Genomic DNA, 26,963 nt, shown 5'->3' with positions numbered 1-26,963 from the left:
GGTTTCTACAAAACCATACGACATTGTTTGAAATAGATGTCAATTTGTGCACATAAAATTTTAATTCGGTGCAGGTTTGCGGTTGTTACTGTAAAATGTTTAGGGGCTCACTTTTTTCTGGACGGTGTATGTACTCCAAACCACATCTGGTACAGTCATGTTGCCCAGTACTGTCACCTCTCTCTTCATTGCCACTTTCATATCATTGATCAGATCCCTGCTCAGTTCTTCAGTCTGAGTCAAAGATCTGTATACAGACTACACCTGTGAAGATGGAAGTACCATGTCTTCTTTCAAAGACAATTCACTCCGTTTCCTCTTTCCCCCACACCCTCTGCATTTCAGCTGCTTTAATATTGTTTTTGACAGAGTTTCCCCTCCTATTTTCTGCTTTCTCTATCCTTCCTAAAGAATTTTTAGGGAAAAGGGATGGGATTTGTCAATCAAAGCAGTTTATATACATATTAGGGCTGTACATCCAATGCGTTAAAATTTTTAACGCAAGTTAAATCAGCATTTGACCAAGTCTCTCTCTGCCTTTTTTTTTTCTGCCAGGACCTCACGTCTCCGATGCTCCGACAGCCCCATCTCCTCTGCGCACTCGAAGCCTCTCTTTGTAAAGGAAGTTCTATCAGAGGGGGCAGAACTTCCTTTTACAGTAGGTTCGGACAGGTGAGGCACAAGAAGGCACTGCTGTGTGAGTTGCTGCCGGGTGAAGAGAAAGATGCAGACCACAGCGGGGAAAAACAGGAAAAGAACTTGAGAGAGACAGTGAGTGTGAGATGAGGGGGACCGCTGTGGGAAAAAGAAGAATACAGAAAGTTATCATGGAAGGATGGATGGAAGGGAGGAGATTGTGCCAATGGGGGGGGGGGGGGGGGGGGGAGAAGAGAGACAGGAGGAGATGGTGTCCATGGAGAGAAGGGGAAAAGATGGGTTTGAGCTGGAAGAATAATGGAATAAGGTTGAATGTGAAAGATGGATATAGGGCAAGAAGTGAAGGAAGAAAAATAGTGAATAGACAGGAGGTCCAGGAAAGAGTTCAGAGCACAGGGAAGCAGAACCAGAGAAAGTGAACAAAATAATTAGAAAGATAAAATCACCAGGCAACAAAGGTGAGATAAATTATTTTAGTTGTAGTTTAATAATTGAAATATGTCAGTTTTGAGAATTTATTTATTTTTTTGTTACATTTGTACTCCACGCTTTCCCACTCATGGCAGGCTCAATGTGGCTTACATATACAGGTACTTATTTGTACCTGGGACAATGGAGGGTTAAGTGACTTGCCCAGAAGAGCTGCCTGTGCCTGAAGTGGGAATCGAACTCAGTTCCCCAGGACCAGAGTCCACCACCCTAACCACTAGGCCATGCTGTCTATATATTACACCAGGGCCGGTCAAACACGATAAGCGGGGTAAGCACTGCAGGGGGGGCGCCTGCCTTCAAGGGCGCCGCTGCGGCGCCATACCGCACCGCCCTTGGGGCTTTAAATCTTTTTAATTTACCTCCGTCCCAGCAGCCGCATCATTTGAAAGCCCTGCCCCGTCTCTAGCCTTCCCTCCCTTCGTGAGTTCTTTCCAAAAAGTCCCGCCTTCTGATGTCATTTCCTCAAGGGTAGGACTCTGAGGGAACAAACTCATGAAGGGAGGGAAGGCTAGAGATGGGGCAAGGCTTTCAAATGGCGCGGCTGCTGGGACGGAGGTAAATTAAAAAAGACAAACCACGCAGGGAAGAAAAAGGGGGATGTTGGGGGGAGAAGAGGGCGGGCAGATGGCCATAAATGGGAGGTAGATGGGGGCGGAGGAGAATCGCTGGACAGGGGCAGGGTGGGAGAAGAGAGAAAGGAGATGTGGGGGCGGGGGGCGCGCGCCAACTCATAGTCTGCAGGGGGCGCCAGAGACCCTAGGACCGGCCCTATATTACACTCTACAGGAGGAAATGGGAGGGGATGCTTTATGCTATTAACCATGTGATTCAAACTTTTAATCACGATTCATCATTAGAATAAACATTTTAATTGATGTATAGACCTAATATATATATTTTGCAACTGAAGCAATGGAGGGTAAAGTGACTTGCCCAGAGTAACAAGGAGCTGCAGTGGGAATCAAACCCAGTTCCTCTGGTTCTCAGGTCACTGCACTAACCACTAGGCTAATCCTTCATTTATAAGTCTCATAATGGCCACAATGTCCTAAGTCCACTTCTACCATCAGGGCTTCCAGATTAGGAATTTTGTTGCCTAGAATGTGCTCATATAGCCTTCCAGCAAATTTTAGATGCCTTGTTTGTATTTCATACTGTTTTTACTTGGGTCTCCTCTTCCCCTTTCCTGCTGAGGAATCTTATTTAGGTCACTACTATAATGCTTTTGCTGGGGGTGATATCCTCACCTTCTTTTATTCCATCTACCACTATCCCTTCCACTTCTTCAAACATTTTTAGATTACCAAGCACCCAGATGTACTATGCAATGGACGGGACTGTAAATCCCTAATAAACTTGAAACTTGAACTGTCCACATATTGTTTGAATTTTTAACAGGATAGTTTTTTCTGCCATAAAAAGACATAGTCCATCATTACCCAGGGCTACCTTAACAAACCCTGCATATGATGGGTGCCAATATTAAAATGGCTGCCAGGACCCCCACAGCAGACTTGGCAGCCATCTTGATTGAGTGGCAGCAGAAAACAGAAACAAGTGAGCTCCGTTCCTGCCAAAAAGGCCATTAGACCATACTACTACTACTACTTAACATTTCTAGAGCGCTACTAGGGTTACGCAGCGCTGTACAATTTAACAAAGAGAGACAGTCCCTGCTCAAAGAGCTTACAATCTAATAGATAAGTGAATGGTCGGTCCGATAGGGGCAGTCAAATTGGGGCAGTCTGGATTCACTGAACGGTAAGGGTTAGGTGCCGAACACAGCATTGAAGAGGTGGACTTTAAGCAAAGACTTGAAGACGGGCAGGGAGGGGACTTGGCGTAAGGGCTCAGGAAGGTTATTCCAAGCATAGGGTGAGGCGAGGCAGAATGAGCGGAGCCTGGAGTTGGCGGTGGTGGAGAAGGGTACTGAGAGGAGGGATTTATCCTGTGAACGGAGGTTACGGGCAGGAACGTAAGGGGAGATGAGGGTAGAAAGATAGTGAGGAGCAGCAGACTGAGTGCATTTGTAGGTAAGAAGGAGAAGCTTGAATTGAATGCGGTATCTGATCGGAAGCCAGTGAAGTGACCTGAGGAGAGGGGTGATATGAGTATATCGGTTCTGGTGGAATATGAGACATGCAGCAGAGTTCTGAACAGATTGAAGGGGGGATAGATGGCTAAGTGGGAGGCCGGTGAGGAGTAAGTTACAGTTGTCCAGGCGAGAGGTAATGAGAGCGTTGACGAGAGTTTGGGTGGTGTGTTCAGAGAGGAAAGGGCAAATTTTGCTGATGTTAAAGAGGAAGAAGCGACAGGTCTTGGCTATCTGCTGGATATGCACAGAGAAGGAGAGAGAGGAGTCAAAGATGACTCCGAGGTTGCGGACAGATGAGACGGGGAGGATGAGGGTGTTATCAACTATGATAGAAAGTGGAGGAAGAGGAGAAGTGGGTTTTGGTGGAAAGACGATAAGCTCGGTCTTGGACATGTTCAGTTTCAGGTGGCAGTTGGACATCCAGGCAGCAATGTCGGATAAGCAGGCCGATATCTTTGCCTGGGTCTCCGCGGTGATGTCTGGTGTGGAGAGATACAGTTGGGTGTCATCAGCATAGAGATGATACTGGAAACCATGAGATGACCATCAGGGTTTGTTAAGGTAGACTCAGGCAGGGCCTACAGAGTGGTCAGGTAGCCTGGGGGGGAGGGGGGGCAGTACAGCCCATTTTCTGCAGGGTGGAGGGAGTTTCAGTCAAAAATGCAGTGGCATTTTTGACAGAAACCCGAACCTGAATTTTGTGGTCTCAATGCAGAAATTCCGTTGTCCTCTAGTTCCAGCATCCATATACCTAAAATCATCTTGTATACACCAGGCTTGGAGTCATATATTAAAGCTGGTTGTGTAATGCAATCTCTCTTCTCCCATACCCTGAACAGGTAGAACTTCTGAAAATGCCACAGTGTTGATGATGGTTTTAAATCTCTCCCAAAATTTGGAAGTTTCTTCACCACAGAGATGTTACCAGCCAGGCCATTTGTTCCCAAATGGTTAACCAATATTTTTTAAAATCTAGTTTCACCAACAATTTGGTTTGTTGTTCCTGTTAGCTGAGGATCCTGGGATACAAAGTGTGGTGGATGTATAGAACAGCCTTCCACAGAAGCAGCGGGAATGAGGACAGTATGTGAATTCAAGAAAGCATGGGAGAAGGGACAGTAAAGATGATAGGATTAGAGCTTAGCAGATAGCACAGATGAGTAAACAGGATAGGCAACATGGCTTTTCCCTGCCTCTGTGTTCTATACTTATATGCAAAGCCACATATGCTTAAATTCTGCAGTTCTTAAGCTCCTGATAATAGTTAATGTGTTGTGCCAAATGCATAAGACACACACCTTTCAACAACATAAAATCCTTTGTTAACAGTGCTCTGCCTTTTGCTCTCATCTTTTTATCTTTCCATTGTTGTGGTATCCTCCAAAGTTCATTCATAAACATTAAAATCTCGCTAGCATTTCAAAGCTATTTTCTTTGCATTTTGGAAGATTTTGCCCAGATAGGTTTCTACGCCACAGAAAAATGTGTGCATATATATTTCCAGTATGGTAACATATGAAAGGAGTACATTTCACATTTAATTTTCTCCCAAGGCTTAGACTGGAAACAAGGGTATGATACATACCTGTAGCAGTTGTTCTCCGAGGACAGCAGGCTGATTGTTCTCACGACTGGGTTGACGTCCGCGGCAGCCCCCACCAACCGGAAAAAGCTTCGCGGGACGGTCGGCACGCAGGGCACGCCCACCGCGCATGCGCGGCCGTCTTCCCGCCCGTGCGCGACCGCTCCCGCCAGTTGAATGACAAGCAATAAAGTATGAAACACAACTCCAAAGGGGAGGAGGGAGGGAAGGTGAGAACAATCAGCCTGCTGTCCTCGGAGAACAACTGCTACAGGTATGTATCATACCCTTTCTCCGAGGACAAGCAGGCTGCTTGTTCTCACGACTGGGGTATCCCTAGCTCTCAGGCTCACTCAAAACAATAACCCAGGTCAATTGAACCTCGCAACGGCGAGGGTACAACAGAAATTGACCTACGAAGAACAACTAACTGAGAGTGCAGCCTGACCAGAATAAATTCGGGTCCTGGAGGGTGGAGTTGGATTTACACCCCAAACAGATTCTGCAGCACCGACTGCCCGAACCGACTGTCGCGTCGGGTATCCTGCTGGAGGCAGTAATGAGATGTGAATGTGTGGACAGATGACCACGTCGCAGCCTTGCAGATCTCTTCAATAGTGGCTGACTTCAAGTGGGCCACCGACGCTGCCATGGCTCTGACACTATGAGCCGTGACATGACCCTCAAGAGTCAGCCCAGCCTGGGCGTAAGTGAAGGAAATGCAATCTGCTAGCCAATTAGAGATGGTGCGTTTCCCGACAGCGACCCCTAGCCTGTTAGGGTCGAAAGAAATAAACAATTGGGCGGACTGTCTGTGGGGCTGTGTCCGCTCCAAGTAGAAGGCCAATGCTCTCTTGCAGTCCAATGTGTGCAACTGACGTTCAGCAGGGCGGGTATGCGGCCTGGGGAAGAATGTTGGCAAGACAATTGACTGGTTAAGATGGAACTCCGACACCACCTTCGGCAGGAACTTTGGGTGAGTGCGGAGCACTACTCTGTTGTGATGAAATTTGGTATATGGAGCATGAGCTACTAGGGCTTGAAGCTCACTGACCCTACGAGCGGAAGTAACTGCCACCAGGAAAATGACCTTCCAGGTCAAGTACTTCAGATGGCAGGTATTCAGTGGCTCAAAAGGAGGTTTCATCAGCTGGGTGAGGACGACGTTGAGATCCCATGACACAGTAGGAGGCTTGATAGGGGGCTTTGACAAAAGCAAGCCTCTCATGAATCGAACGACTAAAGGCTCTCCAGAGATGGCTTTACCTTCCACACGATAATGGTAAGCACTAATCGCACTAAGGTGATACCTTACTGAGTTGGTCTTGAGGCCAGACTCTGATAAGTGCAGAAGGTATTCAAGCAGGTTCTGTGCAGGGCAAGAACGAGGTTCTAGGGCCATGCTCTCACACCACACGACAAACCTCCTCCACTTGAAAAAGTAACTCTTTTTAGTGGAATCCTTCCTAGAGGCAAGCAAGACCCGGGAGACACCCTCAGACAGACCCAACGCAGTGAAGTCTACGCCCTCAACATCCAGGCCGTGAGAGCCAGAGACTGAAGGTTGGGGTGCAGCAACGCTCCGTCGTTCTGCGAAATGAGAGTCGGAAAACACTCCAATCTCCATGGTTCTTCGGAGGACAACTCCAGAAGAAGAGGGAACCAGATCTGACGGGGCCAAAAGGGCGCTATCAGAATCATGGTGCCGCGGTCTTGCTTGAGCTTCAGTAAGGTCTTCCCCACCAAAGGTATGGGAGGATAAGCATACAGGAGGCCGGTCCCCCAATGGAGGAGAAAGGCATCCGACGCTAGCCTGCCGTGTGCCTGAAGTCTGGAACAGAACAGAGGCAGCTTGTGGTTGGTCTGAGAGGCGAAAAGGTCCACCGAGGGGGTGCCCCACGCTCGGAAGATCTTGCGTACCACTCTGGCATGGAGCGACCACTCGTGCGGTTGCATGACTCTGCTCAGTCTGTCGGCCAGACTGTTGTTTACGCCTGCCAGGTATGTGGCTTGGAGGAGCATGCCGAACCGACACGCCCAACGCCACATCCCGACGGCCTCCTGGCACAGGGGGCGAGATCCGGTGCCCCCCTGCTTGTTGACGTAATACATTGCAACCTGATTGTCTGTCCGAATTTGGATAATTTGACAGGACAGCCGATCTCTGAAAGCCTTCAGTGCGTTCCAGATCGCTCGGAGCTCCAGGAGGTTGATCTGCAGATCCTTTTCCTGGAGGGACCACAGACCCTGAGTGTGGAGCCCATCGACATGGGCTCCCCACCCCAGGCGAGATGCATCCGTCGTCAGCACTTTCGTGGGCTGCGGAACTTGGAATGGACGTCCCAGGGTCAAATTGGTCCGGATGGTCCACCAGAGCAGTGAAGTGCGACAACTGGTGGAGAGGCGGATGACATCTTCTAGATTCCCGGTGGCTTGGAACCACTGGGAAGCTAGGGTCCATTGAGCAGATCTCATGTGAAGACGAGCCATGGGAGTCACATGAACTGTGGAGGCCATATGACCCAGAAGTCTCAACATCTGCCGAGCTGTGATCTGCTGAGACGCTCTGGTCTGCGAAGCCAGGGCCAAGAGATTGGTGGCCCTCGCTTCGGGAAGGTAGGCCTGAGCCGTCTGGGAATTCAGCAGCGCTCCTATGAATTCCAGAGACTGAGTTGGCTGGAGATGGGACTTTGGGTAATTTATCACAAACCCCAGCAGCTCCAGAAGTTGAATAGTGCACTGCATGGACCGGAGGGCTCCTGCCTCCGAGGTGTTCTTGACCAGCCAATCGTCGAGATATGGGAACACGTGCACTCCCAGCTTGCGTAGGTAGGCCGCTACCACCACGAGGCACTTTGTAAACACTCGTGGGGCAGAGGCGAGCCCAAAGGGCAGCACACAATACTGAAAGTGCCGTGCGCCCAGGCGGAATCTGAGATACTGTCTGTGAGCTGGCAGTATCGGGATGTGAGTGTATGCGTCCTTTAAATCCAGGGAACATAGCCAATCGTTTTTCTGAATCATTGGCAGAAGGGTGCCCAAGGAAAGCATCCTGAACTTTTCTTTGACCAGGAATTTGTTCAGGCCTCTCAGGTCTAGGATGGGACGCATCCCCCCTGTTTTCTTTTCCACAAGGAAGTACCTGGAATAGAATCCCTGCCCTTCCTGCCCGGGTGGTACGGGCTCGACCGCATTGGCGCTGAGAAGGGCGGAGAGTTCCTCTGCAAGTACCTGCTTGTGATGGGAGCTGAAAGACTGAGCTCCTGGAGGACAATTTGGAGGCAGGGAGGCCAAATTCAGGGCGTATCCGCACCGCACTATTTGGAGAACCCACTGGTCGGAGGTTATGAGAGGCCACCTTTGGTGAAAAAATTTTAACCTCCCTCCGACCGGCAGATCGTCCGGTACGGACACTTGTAGGGCGGCTATGTTCCCGTGGATCCAGTCAAAAGCCCGTCCCCGGCTTTTGCTGTGGAGGCGCAGGGGGCTGCTTAGGCGCACGCTGTTGACGAGAACGAGCGCGCTGGGGCTGTCCCTGTGCCTGACGAGGCCTTCGGGCCGGCTGGTTGTACCTACGCTTTGCAAAAGAATAGGGTGCAGCCTGCCGTGCCCGGGAAAAACGCCCACCCGTGGGGGCGGGTGCTGAAGGCGCCCGGTGGGAGAGCTTGTCGAGAGCGGTTTCCCGCTGATGCAGTTGGTCCACCATCTGCTCGACCTTCTCACCGAAAATGTTATCCCCCCGGCAAGGGACGTCGGCCAGTCTCTGCTGGGTGCGGTTGTCCAGGTCAGAGGCACGCAGCCATGAGAGCCTGCGCATCACTATACCTTGGGCCGCAGCACGAGATGCCACGTCACAGGTGTCAAAAATCCCCCTGGACAGGAACTTTCTGCACGCCTTCAGCTGCCTGACCACCTCCTGATAAGGCCTGGACTGCTCCGGCGGGAGCTTATCGACCAGGTCCGCCAGCTGTTGCACATTGGTCCGCATGTGGATGCTCATATAGAGCAGGTACGATTGGATGCGGGTCACGAGCATGGAGGACTGGTAGGCCTTCCTCCCAAATGAGTCCAGAGTGCGAGACTCCCGCCCCGGGGGCGCCGAGGCGGTATCCCTCGAACTCCGTGCCCTCTTGAGAGCAGAATCCACGACCGCTGAGTCATGGGGCAACTGGGGCCGCATGAGCTCTGGGTCAGAGTGGATCCTGTACTGGGACTCTGCTTTCTTGGGAATGGTGGGATTAGTTAATGGTCGCACCCAGTTCCGGAGCAGCGTCTCCTTCAGGACATTGTGCAGCGGTACCGTGGAGGACTCTCTAGGTGGTGATGGATAGTCGAGGACCTCGAGCATCTCGGCCCTCGGCTCTTCCACAGAGACCACGGGAAAGGGAATGCTTATAGACATATCCCGCACAAAGGAGGCAAAGGAGAGACTCTCAGGAGGTGAGAGCTTCCTCTCCGGTGACGGCGTGGGGTCCGAGGGAAGGCCCGTAGACTCCTCTGAGGAGAAATATCTCGGGTCCTCCTCTTCCCCCCACGAGTCCTCATCCTCGGTATCGGACATTAGCTCATGTAGCTGAGTCCGGTACCGGGCCCGGCTCGACGTCGAGGCACCGAGGCCTCGGTGTCGTCGAGCGGTGGACTCCCGCGCCGGCGGGGACGGAGCTCCCTCCATCGACGTCGACGGGGACTCCACCTGCGTGGCTGTCGAGACCGGCACCGCAAGCGGCGGCGGTGTCGACTGCCCCGGCGCCGGGCTAGAGCTCGCCGGCGCCACAGTCATCGGCGCCGAGGGCGCAAGCACCCCCGGCGCCGGCACAGCCTGGCGCATCAGCCCTTCCAGGAGCCCCGGAAGGATGGCTCTGAGGCACTCGTCCAGGCCCGCTGCCGAGAAAGGCGGTGGGGCCGGCAAGGGTGTCGGTGCCAGAAGCTGCTGGGGGCCAGGAGACGGCACCGAGGTGCCGGAACCCCGACGCGTCGGTACCTCCACCACCGACGGAGATCTCTCCTCTCTGTGATGACGCTTCGGCGTCGACACCTCCTCAGGCACCGAGGGCTCCCGGTGACGGCGCTTCTTGTCCTTCTTCCGGTGCACGTCACCGGTGCCGGAGGGCATGGAGGAGGAGGAGGTCGATCCCCCTCGGTCTCGAGGTACCGGGTCCGACAGGGTTCGGTCCCGTGGCTCACGAGTTGAGGGAGTGACCGGGGCCGACTGCCCACGCGGTCTCTCTACCCCACTCTCGCCGGCGGACCGGCGGGCCGACGGGACCTGTTCTCCTGGGGTCGCTGCCATCGGTGCCGATGTCTCGGGCATCGATACCGGTACCGAAGAACCGGCCTTCGATACCGATGCCGTCGAGGTCGACGTCGAGGGGCCGGCGCAAGTTCCAAAAAGACGGTCCCGCAGAACTTGCCTCGCAACCTGAGTCCGTTTCCGGAGACCGAGACACAAAGCACACGACTTGAGATTGTGCTCCGGCCCGAGGCACTGGAGGCACCAAGCGTGGGTGTCGGTCTGCGAGATCGGCCGGCCGCAGCGACCACACTTTTTAAATCCACTCGGGACCTTCGAGGACATCGACGGAAAAATCGCGTCGGCGAAGTCAAAGTCGGCAATGGTGGCTAAAATCACACCACGAAAATTGAAACCGACCGAGCGGCCACTAGGCCGCAACGAGGCGTCCCCGCTAGAAAGCGAGGGAAAAAGGAGGAGCGCGTGCTCCACACGCGCAAAATTCTTTTTTTTTTTTTTTTTTTTTTTTTTTGGATAACAAACGAAACTGAAAGAAGAAGAGGCCAAAAGGGCCAAGAGCGACGACCCGCGTAAACGCGGTCGAAAATTCCGGCGGCTGAAACGAGAGAGTTGCAAAAACACGACTCTCTCAGTCGCGGGAAAAAAGTAACTGGCGGGAGCGGTCGCAGCACGGGCGGGAAGACGGCCGCGCATGCGCGGTGGGCGTGCCCTGCGTGCCGACCGTCCCGCGAAGCTTTTTCCGGTTGGTGGGGGCTGCCGCGGACGTCAACCCAGTCGTGAGAACAAGCAGCCTGCTTGTCCTCGGAGAAACTAAGTTTCCTTAGTATTACAACTATTACTGAGGGAACAGACTCACATGGAAATATGACTTTCTAAGAAGGAATCCTGACTTGAAGATGGGGGCTAAAATCAAACATATATGGAACATGATTACAAATAAAACCCACATGACCCATCAAGTGTGCTCATCCATACCATCTCAATGAAATCACATGGAAATACTTTTAAAACAAATAGGAGGAAGTATTTTTTTTCACTCAAAGAACAGTTAAGCTCTGGAACTTGTTGCCAAAGGATGTGATGATAACATTTAGTGTATCTAGGTTTAAAAATAGTTTAGACAAGTTCCTGGAGGAAAAGAATATAATAATCTGCTATTAAGAGCTTGCCCTGGGATTGGTAGCATGGAATGTTGCTACTATTTGGGATCCTGCCCTGTACTTGTGACCTGGATTGGCCACTGTTGGAAGCAGAATACTGGGCTAGATGGACCATTTGACTGACCCAATAGGGATATTCTTATGTTCTTACAAGCCTAATAGCTAGAGCAGTGGGCTGAGAACCAGGGAAGCCAGATTTCAAAATTTCACCAATGTTCCTTGTGATCTTGGACAAGTCATTTAACCTTCCATTGCCTTAAGTATAAACAAATTGTAAACCACGCGCAAACAGGAAAATACCCACTGCATGTGAATGTAGTATTGAAAAGACACGAGCTAAATCTATCCCTTCAGAGATCTTCTGTGTTTGTCCCATGCATATTGTCCTTGACCCACCACCTTCACTAAGCTGCTGTTTCACACATCCACCACATTCCCTCTGAATATATAGTTCCTTAGTTTACTCCCAAGTCTACATTTGAGAAAGAGGAACATGAACTATGACTATGTGATGCAAAGTTCCATATTAGGAGTCAATGACCAGGAAAAGGAGCTAGGAGTCATCGTTGACGATACTTTGAAACCCTCTGCTGAGTGTGACGCGGCAGCAAAGAAAGCAATTGTCAGATATTATTAGGAAAGGAATGGAAAATAAAAACGAGGATGTTATAATGCCTTTGTATCGCTCCATGGTGCGACCGCACCTTGAATACTGTGTGCAATTCTGGTCACCGCATCTCAAAAAAGATATAGTGGAATTAGAAAAGGTACAGAGAAGGGCAATTAAAATGATAAAAGGGATGGGACAACTTCCCTATGAGGAAAAGCTGAAATGGCTAGGGCTCTTCAGCTTGGAGAAAAGACAGCTGAGGCAAGATATGATAGAGGTATATAAAATAATGAGTGGAGTGGAATGGGTAGACGTGAATCGCTTGTTTACTCTTTCCAAAAATACTAGGACTAGGGGGGAACACAGAGGCTACAAAGTAGTAAATTTAAAACGAATCTGAGAAAATATTTCTTCATTCAACATGTAATTAAACTCTGAAATTCGTTGCCAGAGAATATGGTAAAAGCAGTTAGCTTAGATGGGTTTAAAAAAGGTTGGATATCTTCCTAAAAGAAAAGTCCATAAGCCATTATTAAAACGGACTTGGGAAAATCCACTGCTTATTTCCAGGATAAGCAGCATAGAAATTGTACTGTTTTGGGAGCTTGCCAAGTACTTGTGACCTGGATTGGCCACTTTTGGAAACAGGATACTGGGCTTGAAGAACCTTCGGTCTGTCCCAGTATGGCAACACTTACGTACTTCTAATTAGAGAGACTTACCTCTTGTGCACTTATACCTTGGAGATATTTTAAAATGTCTATTGTATCTCCTCTTATTCTCCTTTCCTCAAGGGTATATTTAGATCAGGAGTGGGCAACCCTTATACACGGAGGGCTGCATGAATGTCTATACAATCCCTGGTGGGCTACTACATTACGTAACGTTGGAACTGGAAATGCACAGAGCTCCACAGGCCTTCTGTGATAGATAAATAAATACGTAAAAACTTAACTATAAGCAATGAAAACAAACTGCTAGAGTAGTTATTCTGATAATATTTCAGGAATACAGTACTTAAGTCCCCAAAACTCTGGTAATGAGGTTTTCTGTATATACTTCCATATGGTCTCATGAGTCACATTCAGCCTATGGGCCACAGATTGCCCACCCCCAATTTAGATCTTTAAGTCTGTCCCATATGCTTAACAATGATCACTGACCATTCTAGAAGCCACACTCTGGACTGACTCCATCCCGTCTATTTCCCTTTGAATCAGAAAAATTACTGCAAAAATCATGAATTGCCACTAATCCTACCACGATCCCCTTCCTCCTCTCCTGCCCCCCCCCCTTCCAATTGATATTTAAACTGCCCAAAGAAATATTTTAAAAGAATTTGCGGCCAGAACTACCAGTCATTCCTGATCCAAGTACAATGTGATTAAGATGCTCATTTTAGAAGTGCCATCCGGGTTTTAGATGGACATAAACTGGCAGTTAGATGTTTATATGGCATAAACAAAGTCTCAATTGAAGAGCACTTTTCCAAAATGCACTCAGTCCATTTTTTTTTGTCAGTTTTAAGTTATGAGATTAATTTCATTCATCAAGGCAATATTCTTTTCCTGTAGCTTATTCCTGGGCCAAAACTGACTAAGGGGCCCTTTTACCAACCAGCAGTAAGATTACCATTTATTACATTTGTATCCCGCGCTTTCCTGCTCATCGCAGGCTCTGTAGTATCTGAATCAACAAAGGAGGTATGTGGCAGGACAAATGAACAAGGGTAAATGGGATAGAAGATGTATGAGAGAAATGTTATGCACTCCGCCCCTCAGGAGCAGACCACGCCCAATTTCCAAATAAAATTTCTCTCGAACTGTAGTCAGTGACCTGTATCCGGGCTGTCTGACTCCCAAAGGACGGTGTCCACCCCAAAATACAGGAAAGGTTATAGGAAAGGAGGTAATTTAGGGAAATAAGGATAGAACAAGGGAAAATATAAGGTACAACAATTACTAAACCAAATAACCAGCCCTCAATAAACTTTAAAATTTAACAATTTATTTGTCAGATAAACAAATATATATATATTCCTAAAATAACTACTTTAATTTCTATTTTCTAGGTTATCGTCTCTTCAATTCGTTAACAAAACATCATTTTATAAACATCAGATAAATATTCAAACGTTTGTTTCTCCTTTGTCTCTTATCTATTTGCAATTCTATTTCATTTTCTCTTTTCTCAAAGAATTGATACTTTTCTTCACTTTTGTTTTTCAGGTCCTGGACTCCACTCAATACAACATAACGGTAAGTATGTTTAAGTTTATTTTCTTTTTATCTCTTTTCCTTTATTTTCTTTACCATACTCTGTTGTCTTCTTCGTTCTTTGCTGGCTCTTTGACCTTTCTTGAACCGTTGGGGCCCTTGATATGATCAGTATTCTTATGGTCAAGTATTTTCTTTTAGGATTTTCTTCTTTCTCCTACACCTGTCCTTAACAAAGTAACTGAAGAGAAAACCCTTACTCCTTAACTTTTTCTCTGTATACCTAATAGAAGGGTTTAAATTATACACTGGCCATTCTAGATAATAAAAATAAATTAATCAAATACCCTAGACTAAATTTCCTATGCTAATTGACTTTTTTCCTAGTCTCACAGAGAGCTCCACTCTTCTTTACAGCTCTTCTCAATTTCCCATGTACACTCCCCAGTCACTCAAGACTTAACCCCTATCTCAACTTTCATTTAAATTTCCATACATAAAATTTTTATTGTTTTCCTCTCAATCACTTTCATTTCACCATAAAACTCACTTTTTCACTAAACTTTGTCATTTAAACAATTTTCATACTTTGTAGGCCTTCCTTTCGCACAGCTGTTTCACACACACCCTTCTCCATCTGTGTTCAGAAGCTCTCTCCCCAACTGCCCACTCGGCCGTTGCCTAGACAACGGAGCTTCCCTGGACATTCCGCCGTCCAGGCAACCAATCAGTTGCTCTACTTGATTTGGAATTCCTCCACCTGTCCATCATGGAACCCCTAACAAAAATTCCATTCTCCATTTTAATCAACTGTTTACCCATTAAAAATCATTAAAAACATATATTTTCCCCAATTTTTTATCCCCAAACCCTTCCCAATTAACTTCAAAATTTCCATGCCGCCGAATATAAGTTCCCCCATTATCCCTATATTTTTAGAATTCAAATTAACCCTTTCCTCACCCCACAATCAAACATTACCCCATAACACCCCTCCGAAAACCCAAAACTCCCCAAAAACCTATCCAAAAATTAAAAGACCCCTTCTCGGACATAATACGTCGAAATTATTAAAATCGGACCATTTAAACCCCCCCGAAGCACCCCAAAATGTCCCCCTATTGAATTAACCCCTTAAACCCCAATTTTAAAATTACACCCCCCCCCCGAATTTACCTAAACTAACCCCCCCTGAACACCAATCTGAAAACAGAATTCAAATCCGTTAAACCGTTCAGATTCTACGCCCCTCCGCACCTATTATCACATTTTAAATAATATAAAAAATAAAATTTGGGGCCAAACACCCCCTTACCTGTATCCTTAAGTCCCCCACACATGATGACCACCAAAATTCCAGGTCCCGCTCTCCGTTTCGCAAAAACGGAGGTCCAAACCAAAAAACACCCAGAAACGCCCCAAAACTCCTGGAACTCGCCTTCAAAATCGCGTCCCAGGCTTCTGGGCCTACCTCTAAAATCCTCCATACGCGTTGACGCGCTACTCGCGTCAGACGCGTTTTTTCTTCTTCCTGCTCCATCCGTCCCGGAGCAGCGCTGGCCACCAATTCGCGCCCCGGAAACAGGCCAAACAACCCCCCCAAACCACAAATTCGGCCCCGATGGGCCCGAATATGCCGCCAGCCCCTCCTAATTCTCCGGGCTTCTGCAGAACCTCCCTCTATCCTCTCGCCGGCGCCAACGCCCCAAAAACATTTTTATTTTTTTATTTTTTATTTCCTACAGGCTCTCCTCTCCTCGGGCCTTGCTCCGGTCCCGACCAGGAACCCAAACACTGCCGGAGCAAGCCCGAGGATCGCGCCACCAATATCACCGGCTCCCCTCTAAAAACAGCCCACCACCTACCTCAGGACTCTCCCTCGGCCCCGTAGCGCGGCCGCACCTACTCTCGGCCCCGATGGGCCTGAAGACTGCAGTCCCCCACAGCACCAACCATGGCCCCAAAAACGTCACATCTCAGCTCCGGAGCGCTGCCCACACGCTCCGGATTCCCACGGACCCCACAACCACGGCCCCGGAAACCCCAGGTGAGTAAACATAAATAAAAATCTTATTATTTTTATTTACTACTATTTCAACCCCTTATTACAGAAAGGATAGGGATAGGTAAGGAAGTGGAGCGATGAAGAAGAGGTAGGGGAAGAGCATGGAGGGTGGGATGTGCATAAAGGAATCCTGTGCAGCAGGAATGGATCCTCAGAAGCTTAGCCGAATTGGGTGGCGGAGCAGGTGGGGGAAGAGAGGTTGGTGGTTGGGAGGCGAGGATAGTGGAGGGCAGACTTATACGGTCCGTGCCAGAGCCGGTGATGGGAGGCGGGACTGGTGGTTGGGAGGTGGGCAATACTGCTGGGCAGACTTGTATGGTCTGTGCCCTGAAAAAGGCAAGTACAAATCAAGGTAAGGTATACACACGAGTTTATCTTGTTGGGCAGACTGGATGGACCGTGCAGGTCTTTTTCTGCCATCATCTACTATGTTACTATGTAGTAGGAGGTAATGTCTGAGCCATTGTTGTTAATGATTAGATGAACCAGTAAATGGATGGGTTGCTTATGTTTGCTTATGGTAGGTCAAGTCATGCACCAGTCGGGAGCTACTACAGGCCCCAATGCGGGCACCGGTGGCAGTTACACCCCCAGCATGTGGCATTTCCAGCACTAGCGGAAGTATTCAAAAAAATATTTCTGTAGGGGTCAACCGGTGGTAATCGGGCCGCACTGCGCACTACCCAGTTACCACCAGGTTACTGAAGCAGCTCTTACCGCCACCTCAATGGCCCCTGCATGGCCATGCTGTAAGAGGTATTACAGGGTCACGTACTTTTGTGGCTTTTTTACCAACTGCAGTAAAAAGGGCCTCAGAGCACAGCAAAACAGCTCCTGCCGCTAGTGCAGGGACCTTTTTACCGCAGCTTAGTAAAAGGGCCCCTAAGTTCAAGGTATTTTAACGACTGTGTTGAATATTCTATGCAAAACTTACTCAGTCCAAAAGCCACTAATTTTTTTTTTCTCAAAATTGCTGCTGATGGACTGAGTGAGTTTTGAAAAAGTGCTCTTCCAATTTTTCCAAGCTGGGATCTACATGTTATAGAACTGAACAACCTTCAAACTGCAAAGAGAGCATTGTCTGGGTGTATTTTAGGTAGAACTAGTGTGGGCCTACAAAAATGAACTTTTATTCCCCATTTCAAAAGAACGAATGTGTACATCCTAACAGACTGACTTGGGGATTTACATCTGATATCTAGGTTTCAGAAGTGCTCCTACCGAGCAGCTCCCCCACTGGAGGAACAGGACTGGCGTCTCCCCGAGAGCAAAACTTGCAAGGGATACCAGGCTCAGAGACCAGTCTGGGAAAAACCATTTACGTTTCAAACATAGCAAAGATATCTTTATTGTGAAGGGAAAATACAGATAGAAACAACTTAGTTAAGATGTAAGGAATTTCTTCAGTTGAAAGTTAGGGATATACCTTTGAAGGGTTACTTTTTTTTTTTTTTTTATGTTTTTCTCCAAACATTTGATTACTTTATCTGGAGTTAATTACATCTTCTTTGAACCAGGTCATTTGGAAAGACTTATTAGATAGGAAAGTTAAATGGTATCATCATATGTGTGGTTAAGTATAATAATGCCTTAAATCATTTTCTCCAGGTAGGTAGTAATAACTAATAACCTTTGTTTTCTGACTTAAATTGTTCTTCATTCTCCCGTGATGTAGGCTGTATTTGTTTCTTGTAACAATGATTTGAATGTACTTTGGAAAAATTATGAAATTAAAAAAAAACCCCAGCTAAGATAAATATTAATATTCAGTCATATAAATGCTTATATTGCTGTTCCCAACATGAATTCCTTATGTGCCCATTTTGACCCGTTCAATCAATATCTACTTTAGACAAATGTCTAAAATAATCATGTGGGGAGAAGAAAAACAAAAGAAATCCCACGTAGAACACAGCACAACACACAACAGTGAGAAGGTGGAGATGGCTCAAGAAAAAACAGATACGCAAATTGATCATAAATCACTAAACCACTTTATTTGTGCAATAACACATGCAACACCCAACACGCTCCGAGTGCCTGCCTCAGGGGTCAAGAGATGTTAACGCGTCCACAACAGAGAATAGCGATAGGAAATCACTTCAATTAAACGCTGCTTCAATGAACGTGTAATCGTTTTTTTTAGAAAGACCTTTGTAGTTGTGATGTGCCTGTGGTAAACTGCAGTACAGAAACTAAACCAAGAGTTGCAGAGTGTCAGACTGCAATTTACCACAGGGCACATCGCAACTACAAAGGTCTTTCTAAAAAAAAACGATTACACATTCATTGAAGCAACGTTTAACTGAAGTGATTTCCTATCACTATTCTCAAACTCTGTTTCAGACACGTTAATATCTCTTGAGCCCTCAGGTAGGCACTCTGTGCTGAAACCCGGTGCTGCACGTTATTGCATGAATAAAGTGTTTTGGTGATTTATAACCAATCTGCGTACATGGTTCTTCTCAAGCCACCTCCACCTTCCCACTGTCATGTGTTGTGAAAAAAATCATGTGGCACATAACCAGTGCATAAACATTCATTTCCCTGTGTACTTCAGAACAGTTTCTACGTTGGCAAATCCTGTTCTAAAGTACTAGCAGAAGGGGAAAAACAAGAAAAGATTGGTGTCCAATCATTATTTCAATTACAGTCTTATGATAATGTTGTAAGATACAGTATTTACTATCCCACAATTATTCAAAACCAAGTTTCTGTTCAATGTGGCTTACATTTAACAGTTGTTAGAGATTACACGGATTCAATTACATTTACAAGTTTGTATGATGCTGTGTTTACAGTGGTTGGCCAGATAACTATTAGTGCGTATGGAACAGTCATTGGGTTTCTTGAGAAGGTATGTCTAAAGCTGTTTGAAGTTTGCCATGCTCATCCATAAAAGAGCTTTAAAAGTAAAATTCCAGAAGAACCCGAGACGCCCTGACCTGGATTTCTCAATTCTGGTTTGGATGTTCTTTCTAAAATGCTGCTCCACATATGAATGTACTTTCACTCACAGCTCTTTTAAAAGAATTAACTATCTAATGTAATAAAACTCACCCTCGACGTTCTGAAGTCACTCAGACTCCCAGAACGGTTTCGTAACTTCATGGTGGTGAAGCCACTGACCATGACTCGCTGCCCCGCCCTTGCATCAAACGTCATGACGTCGAGGGCGGAAAACCTAAAGAAAACTGAAAGAAGGGATCGCATCCAGGCAGGGGGAGGAGTAGGGAAACACGCAGAACGTGTTTCCCTACTCCTCCCCCTGCCTAGGAAACGCTGGCCACCAACCTCGCAAACCACCCGAAAGCTACGGAGTTCAAATGAAGCCCCGCCCACAGAATGTCCGAGGTCCAACACCCACCCCCCGCGCCGCCCCCCTCATGCACCGCCACCCCCCCCCCCAAAACAACCACAAAGCTCAGTAGTACAAAAGAAGCCCAGCACACAGAATGCTGGAGGTGCAACACCCACCCCCCGCGCCACCCCCCCCAAGCCACCCACCGTCGCGTAGCTTTGCTGGTGGGGACCCGAAACATCACCAGCACAAGTCCTGTCTTCAGACTCCGGCGTGATCTTCAGCATTTACTAGCCTCTGCAGGCAGGGCTTCTGTGCGTCTGACGTCCTGCACATGCAGGACGTCAGACGCACAGAACCCCGCCCTGCACAGGCTAGCAATGCCGAAGATCACGCGGAGTCAGCAGACAACACAGGACTTCTGCTGGCAGGATTTGGGTCCCCCGCCAGCAAAACTACGCAACGGTGGGTGGGATGGCGGGGGGGGGGGGGGGGGGTTGCATCGCGCGGAGGAGGCAGTGACGGCAATCAACGAACACACCCCTGCAATCTGGCAGCACTTCCTTCCCTCATCTTCAAGCACCGCTTCCAGAAAACCCCTGCCCCCCCCCCCCCACACACACTCATCTGTCAGCGGTTCCTGAACCCCCCACCCAAACACACACACTTACTCACTCTCATTTGGCCACACTTCCTAACCCCCCCCCCCCCCACCACACACACACACACACACACTCACAGTCTCTCATCTGGCAGCGCTTTCCTGAAAACCCTGCCCCCCCCCCCACACTCATCTGCCAACCCCCTCTCCTCCCCACCACACACTCACTCACTCTCTCATCTGGCAGCGCTTCCTGAACCCCCCCCCCCCACACTCATCTGCCAACCCCCTCTCCTCCCCACCACACACTCACTCACTCTCTCATCTGGCAGCGCTTCCTGAACCCCCCCCCCCCCCCACATTCACTCACCTGGCAGCGGTTCCTGAAACCCCCCCCCCCCCCCCCCCACACACACACATTCTCATTTGGCCACACTTCCTGAACCCCCCAACACCACCACCACCACACACACACACACTCATCTGGCAGCGCTTCCTGAACCCCCCCCCCCACCCCACACACACACACAAAATCACTCATCTGCAAACGTTTGATAACCCCCCCACACACACACACACACATCTGGCAGCGCTTCCAGACCCCCCACACACCCCTCTTCTTCCAAGCTGAACCCCCCCCCCCCAACACACCCTCTCTCTCTCTCTCTAAATCTCATCTGCCAGTGCTTCCTGAACCCCCCTCCCCCCCACACACACTGTCTCATCTGGCAGCGCTTCCTGAAACCCCGTACACACACATACACTCACTCATCTGGCAGCGCTTCCTGAAACCCCTGCCCCCCCTACACACAGTCACTCACTAATCTGGCAGCCGTTCCTGAACCCCCCACCCCCCACACATACACTTACTCACTCTCATTTGGGCACACTTCCTGAACCACCCCACCACCACACACACACACACACACTCTCTCATCTGGCAGCGCTTCCTGAACCACCCCCACCCCCACAAACTCACTCTCATCTGCAAACGCTTGATAAACCGCCCCCCCACACACACATACTCATTCATCTGGCAGCGCTTCCAGCCCCCCCCCCCCCACACACCCCTCTTCTTCAAAGCTGAACCACCCAACACACCCCCCACAACCCTCCAACATACACACTCTCTCTCTCTCAAAATCTCATCTGCCAGCGCTTCCTGAACTCCCCCTCCACACACTCACTCTGTCTCATCTGGCAGCGCTTCCTAAAACCCCGTACACACACACACACACTCTCTCTCTCTCTCATCTGGCAGCGCTTCCTGAAACCCCTGCCACCCCCCCACACACAGTCACTCACTAATCTGGCAGCCGTTCCTGAACCCCCCCCCCCCACACACACACACACTTACTCACTCACTCTCATTTGGCCCCGCTTCCTCACCCCCCCCCCCCCCACACACACACACACACACACTCTCTCTCTCTCATCTGCCAGTGCTTCCTGAACCCACGCCCCAAACACAAACACTCACTCATCTGGCAATGCTTGATAAACCGCCTACCCACACACAACACACTCACTCATCTGGCAGCGCTTCTGAACCACCCACACCCCCTCTTCTTCCAAGCTGAACCCCCCAAAACACACACACACTCTCTCTCATCTGGCAGCGTTTCCAGAAACCCCATACACACACACACACACGCACTCACTCTCTCTCTCTCATCTGGCAGCGCTTCCAGAAACCCCATACACACACACACACTCGCGCACTCACTCTCTCTATCATCTGGCAGCGCTTCCAGAAACCCCATACACACACACGCACTCACTGTCTCTCTCTCTCATCTGGCAGCGCTTCCTGAACCCCCCCTGCCCCCCCCCCCCCCCCACACACACACTCTCTCTCTCATCTGGCAGCACTTCCTGATACCCCATACACACACACACACTCTCTCTCTCTCTCATCTGGCATTGCTTCCTGAACCCCCACACACACACACACACTCTCATCTGGCAGCTCTTCTTGAACCCCCCCCCCCCACACCCCTCTTCTTCCAAGCTGAACCCCTCCAACACGTCCCCCCACACTCACACACACACACTCTCTCTCCCCCTCCTCCAGCACACCAATTGCTTAGGTGCAGTGGCGGCAATCTCAGACACCAGAGAGAGAGGGGGGCCTGACACCATAGAGAGAGACAGGGAGGGAGGGAGGTATCTCTGTCACACACACACACTCTCTCTCTCACAGACAATGTCTTTCTGGCTCTCACTCTCACACACTATGTCTCACAGTGTATCACATTCACTCTCTATGTTCACACAGTCGCTTACACACCTCGCTTGGTCTCATACACTCAGTCTCACAGAGAATCTGTGTCTCACACACACTCTCTCTCTCGCACACACTGTATCTGTGTGAAACACACTCTCTCTCACACTCTCACACATACGCAATTGCACACACTCATTCTCACACACACACACACACCCAGACTCACTCTCTCTCTCACACACACACTCACACTTTCACTCTCTCTCTCTCTCTCTCACACAGTCACTCTCACATACACGCTCCAAAACATACACACTATGAGGAAAACCTTGCTAGCGCCCGTTTCATTTGTGTCAGAAACGGGCCTTTTTTACTAGTAAATATATAAGGATGGCCTTACAGACAAGTGGGCTAACCCTCAATTTTGCCAATTTCCAGCTTTTGGATCTATAGGTTATGAAGACATCAATATCTACCTATGGACAAGTAGACTAAGCTAAAAGCCAATTAATTTCACGGATTTTTGAACAAGCTGTCTCCACTGGCCACATGGACAACTGGGCCAAACACCTCAAGTGTGAAAAATGGATTAGCCCACTTGTCCATAATACCAACAGACAAGGCTCAAGCCTCCACTACTGGAGTGCTTACAAATCTCAGACATGCACTGATTTATCCTTTTTTACATCAGTCAGGAAATAGCAGCATCAAATAAGTTAACACATTTTTATCAGACCAATACATTTCTGGTATGCATGTGCACAGCCAAAACATTTTGGTTCATTTTCAGTTTTTTTAGACTTTTCCTGCAGAAACTTGACCAAAACCTTTTTTAAACCTAGCCAACTGCTTTCACCACAGCCTCCAGCAAAGCATTCCAGAGCTTAACTATGTGTCAAGTGAAAAATATTTTCTCCATTGGAAAAGAATGAACCATCAAGTTGCATTTACCTCCACTCAGAATTTTATAGAACTCTACCTACCATCTTTCTCCTCAGGCCATCTCTTCTCCAAGCTGAAGAGCCCCAACCACTTTAACTTTTCCTCATATGACAGTTATTCCATCCCCTTAAATAGTTTGGACACCCTCCTCTGTACCTTTTCTAATTCTACTATATCTTTAGATGCAACAACCAGAAATGGTTACAATACTCAAAGTGTAGTCACACCACTTACATACAGAGGCATTCTGACAGGCTTTAAAAATTTTATTAAATCTAGAAGCCAGCCCAAAATCTTAGAAGACAGCAGCTGAGACCTCACTCACTCCTCCATCACCACCCCTCCAACACGGTCCACAATGAAATTTTTTTTTTTTTTTTTTGGGGGGGGGGGGGGGGGGAGAGTCAGGGGGAGGATATAGCTTTTTAAGCAAATACTTTACTACTACTACTACTTATTTCTATAGCGCTACAAGGCATACGCAGCGCTGTACACCATAGACAAAAAAGACAGTCCCTGCTCATAGAGCTTACAATCTAGATAAGACAGGTAACAGACAGAACAATTAAGGGTAAGGGAATAAAGAGGTGAGGATAAAAGGACAGGGCAAGTGAGTTAGGAGTCAAAAGCAGTGGTAAAGAGATGGGTTTTGAGTTTGGACTTGAAGACAGCCAAAGACGGGGCTCTATTCCTATTCTGTCTATGGGCAAAGAAACTTTAGTAAATCAGTCCCTTTAGGTGCCTTGGCAAATCAATGGCAGAAGCCAGCAGTCTCTGTTCCCAAAGCAGTTATCAGCTGTGTGACAGCATCCTCTTGATAAATTAAGAGAATATTGTCTCTTTTTCCCATACAACCCCCCCCCCCCACTAGCCTTCACCCACTTTTTCCCATACAACCTCCCCCCCACCGCCAGTCTCTCCCATACAACCCCCCCCCCGCCAGCCTTCACCCACTCTTTCTCCAATACAAACCCCCCACCTACCCTTTCTCCCAATCACCCCTGCCAGCCTTCACCCACCCTCCTTTTCCCATACAAACCTCCCCCCCCCCCCCAACTTTCTCCCATACAACAGCCCCGGCGCCAGACTTCACCCACCCTCTTTGTCCCACCCGGGGAACCAACAAGTCAAGCTCTCTGTTTTTCCATACAACCACCCACCAGCCTTCACCCGCCGTCTTTCTCCCATACAACCCCTCTACCACCAGCCTTCACCCACCCTCCTTCTCCCATACAACCCCCCCACTGCCACCCTTTTTCCCATACAACCCTCGTCGCCGCCAGCCTTCACTCACCCTCTACCATACAACCCCCTCGCCATTAGCCTTCACACACTCTTTCGCCCATACGATCCCCCGCCAGCCTTCACCCAGTCTCCTTCTCCCATACCACCCCCTCCTCCCGCCTTCACCCAGTCTCCTTCTCCCATACCAGCCCCTCCTCCTGCCGCCAGCCTTCACCCAGTCTCCTCCCATAACAGCCCCTCCTCCAGCCGCCAGCCTTCACCCAGTCTCCTTCTTTCATACAACCCCCTCCTCCCGCCGCCAGCCTTCACCCAGTCTCCTCTCATACCAGCCCCTCCTCCCGCCTTCACCCAGTCTCCTTCTCCCATACCAGCCCCTCCTCCCGCCGCCAACCTTCACCCAGTCTCCTCCCATACCAGCCCCTCCTCCCGCCACCAGCCTTCTTCTCCCATACCACCCCCTCCTCCAGCCACCAGCCTTCATCCAGTCTCCTTCTCCCATACCACTCCACCCCCACCAGCCTTCACCCAGTCTCTTTCTCCCAGACCACCCCGCCGCCAACCTTCACCCACCCTTTCTCCCTTACCACCCCCACCAGCCTTCACCCAGTCTCTTTCTTCCATACCACCCCCCGCCGCCAAACTTCAACACCCTTTCTCCCATACCACCCCCTCCGCCGCCAGCCTTTGCCCAGTCTCCTCCCATACAGCCCACCCCACTGCCAGCCTTCACCCAGTCTCTTTCTCCCATATACCCCTCCACCCTGCCAGCCTTCACCCAGTTTCTATCACCCTCATAATAGTCATTTCCAGACTACATTTGTCCACAATGACACCAAGTCCTTTTGTAGGGTTTTGTCTCCTAATGGGGCACCTAGCATTGATAACTGTTTATTCTCTATATGCCTCACTTTGCACCCATCCACATTAAATTTCATTTGTCATTTGGGAGAATGGAAGACTGGATATCTGAACTTTTTCACAACCTGTATGTGATTTAGCAAGTTTAAACAATTTGGTGGTGTTCCCATTTCCAGATCATTTATAAGTAGGTTAAAAATCACAAATCCCATCCTGGATGTACAGTATGAAAAGACACAGTGGGCTTCCAAACCTCAATCTTTCGAGCGATAAATCTCACCTTTTAGGGTGGTTCATCTTTTGAATTTCTGTGAATGCACATCACTAATTTCTGGCTCTGTCATAAGCTGTGGTCTAACAGAAAGGTCTCAGCTTGTTTTGTTGCCTGTGATTTCTTTATCTGCAAGTAGTCTCACAGAGTAACCGCACTGCACTTATCATTCCGTAGAATGTGGGTCTGTTTTTCCTTTCTTACACAATAACGTGCATCAGGCCATTTTCAGTTCTGCTTTTTCAAGAGTCTAAACCTGTGCTTGAAGTGATGCGGCTGCCCAGAAATAATGGACAAGATACAGAACAAGCTATTTAACGTGCTTTCGACTGAACTAACTTAATACATTCCTTCACTAGCTTCCTTCCGTGTAACAGCCTTGTTAGTTGTACAAGAAACCAATTAAATTGGTACAATAAAAAGGTTGCACAACACTTTTTTTTTTTCATTCTTAATCCTTATTCCCTCGAGAAAAGCCAAAATATTATAAAACGCAAAAAATCCGGGCTGTGCCCTCTGGGAAGATTTACAAACAGAAAGTAAAACAACAACAGACACAAACTGTGGAGGAGGAAAAAGCGGTGAGAGGAGATGGGGAGTCTGGTTTGGAATTTAGGACCGAGATGCATACTTACCTGCACTGTACTGGGAGCAGGAGGACACCTGCAGTCGCTTCGCTCGCGCACAGTCACTCACTCACTCGTGTGAAGCCGCGTGAAGACCCGGGCCGGGACGGGCCACGCGCTCCGCCTCTTCCTCACGTCGCCTACTTCCGCCCTCAGCGCCGCCTCCCAGCCCCGCCCCACATTACGCAAATCTGGCTACTCCCTCGCGCTGAGCCAAGTGGTTCGTTTCTCGTATTTCGGGGGGGGGGTTGCTGCTTCTGTTGTTTTTTTTTCTCTTTTTATGTATCCCTTGGCTTTAACAATCTCTCTGGACATCATTAATAGGAATGGGGAGCTACAAAGAACGACTTGCAGAGACAGGGGCAGCGAGGAGGTGGTGGGATGAGTTCCCTTAAAGTTTGTTGAGGTTCAGTTTGTAGCATAACAAATTCTGTAACGGCAGATGTAAAATTGTCATTTGTAGTTTCGGTTTTAATTTTTTCACCCTCCCCAGCCAGCATCTCTCTTTCCCCCTCCATGGTATCTCCCTTTCCCCTGTCTACTGCACCTCACCCCTCCATGGCCAGCATTTCCATTTCCCCTCTATACCCCCAGCCCCAAGGTGGACAGCAGCATCTCCCCTTCCTCTCTGTACCCCCCCCCCCCCCCTTCCCATCAGGTTGTTACCATCATCCCTTCCTCCTCTAATCCTACATCCCCCAGTTGCACACTATTTTATCTGCTCTTCCCTACCCCACTCTACATCAAGCATCTCCCCCCCTCTT

At 48.8% G+C, this 26,963-nt stretch overlaps 1 protein-coding gene across 1 annotated transcript in view; it reads right to left on the bottom strand.

Annotated features, from left to right (window-relative positions):
• The window catches only part of TCIRG1 (T cell immune regulator 1, ATPase H+ transporting V0 subunit a3), an 86,704-nt gene extending 60,392 nt beyond the window's left edge, over positions 1 to 26,312 (bottom strand). Inside the window, 1 exon segment of the mRNA XM_030185597.1 lies at positions 26,209 to 26,312. The gene's annotated coding sequence lies outside the window, so the exon portion shown is untranslated.
• Between the last annotated feature and the right edge of the window lie 651 nt (positions 26,313 to 26,963).

Source organism: Microcaecilia unicolor, chromosome 1 (genome assembly GCF_901765095.1).
Source record: "Microcaecilia unicolor chromosome 1, aMicUni1.1, whole genome shotgun sequence".
Lineage (NCBI taxonomy): Eukaryota > Metazoa > Chordata > Amphibia > Gymnophiona > Siphonopidae > Microcaecilia > Microcaecilia unicolor.
The sequence above is the reverse complement of the archived record's forward strand: the minus strand, read 5'-3'. Positions and strand labels throughout refer to the sequence as shown.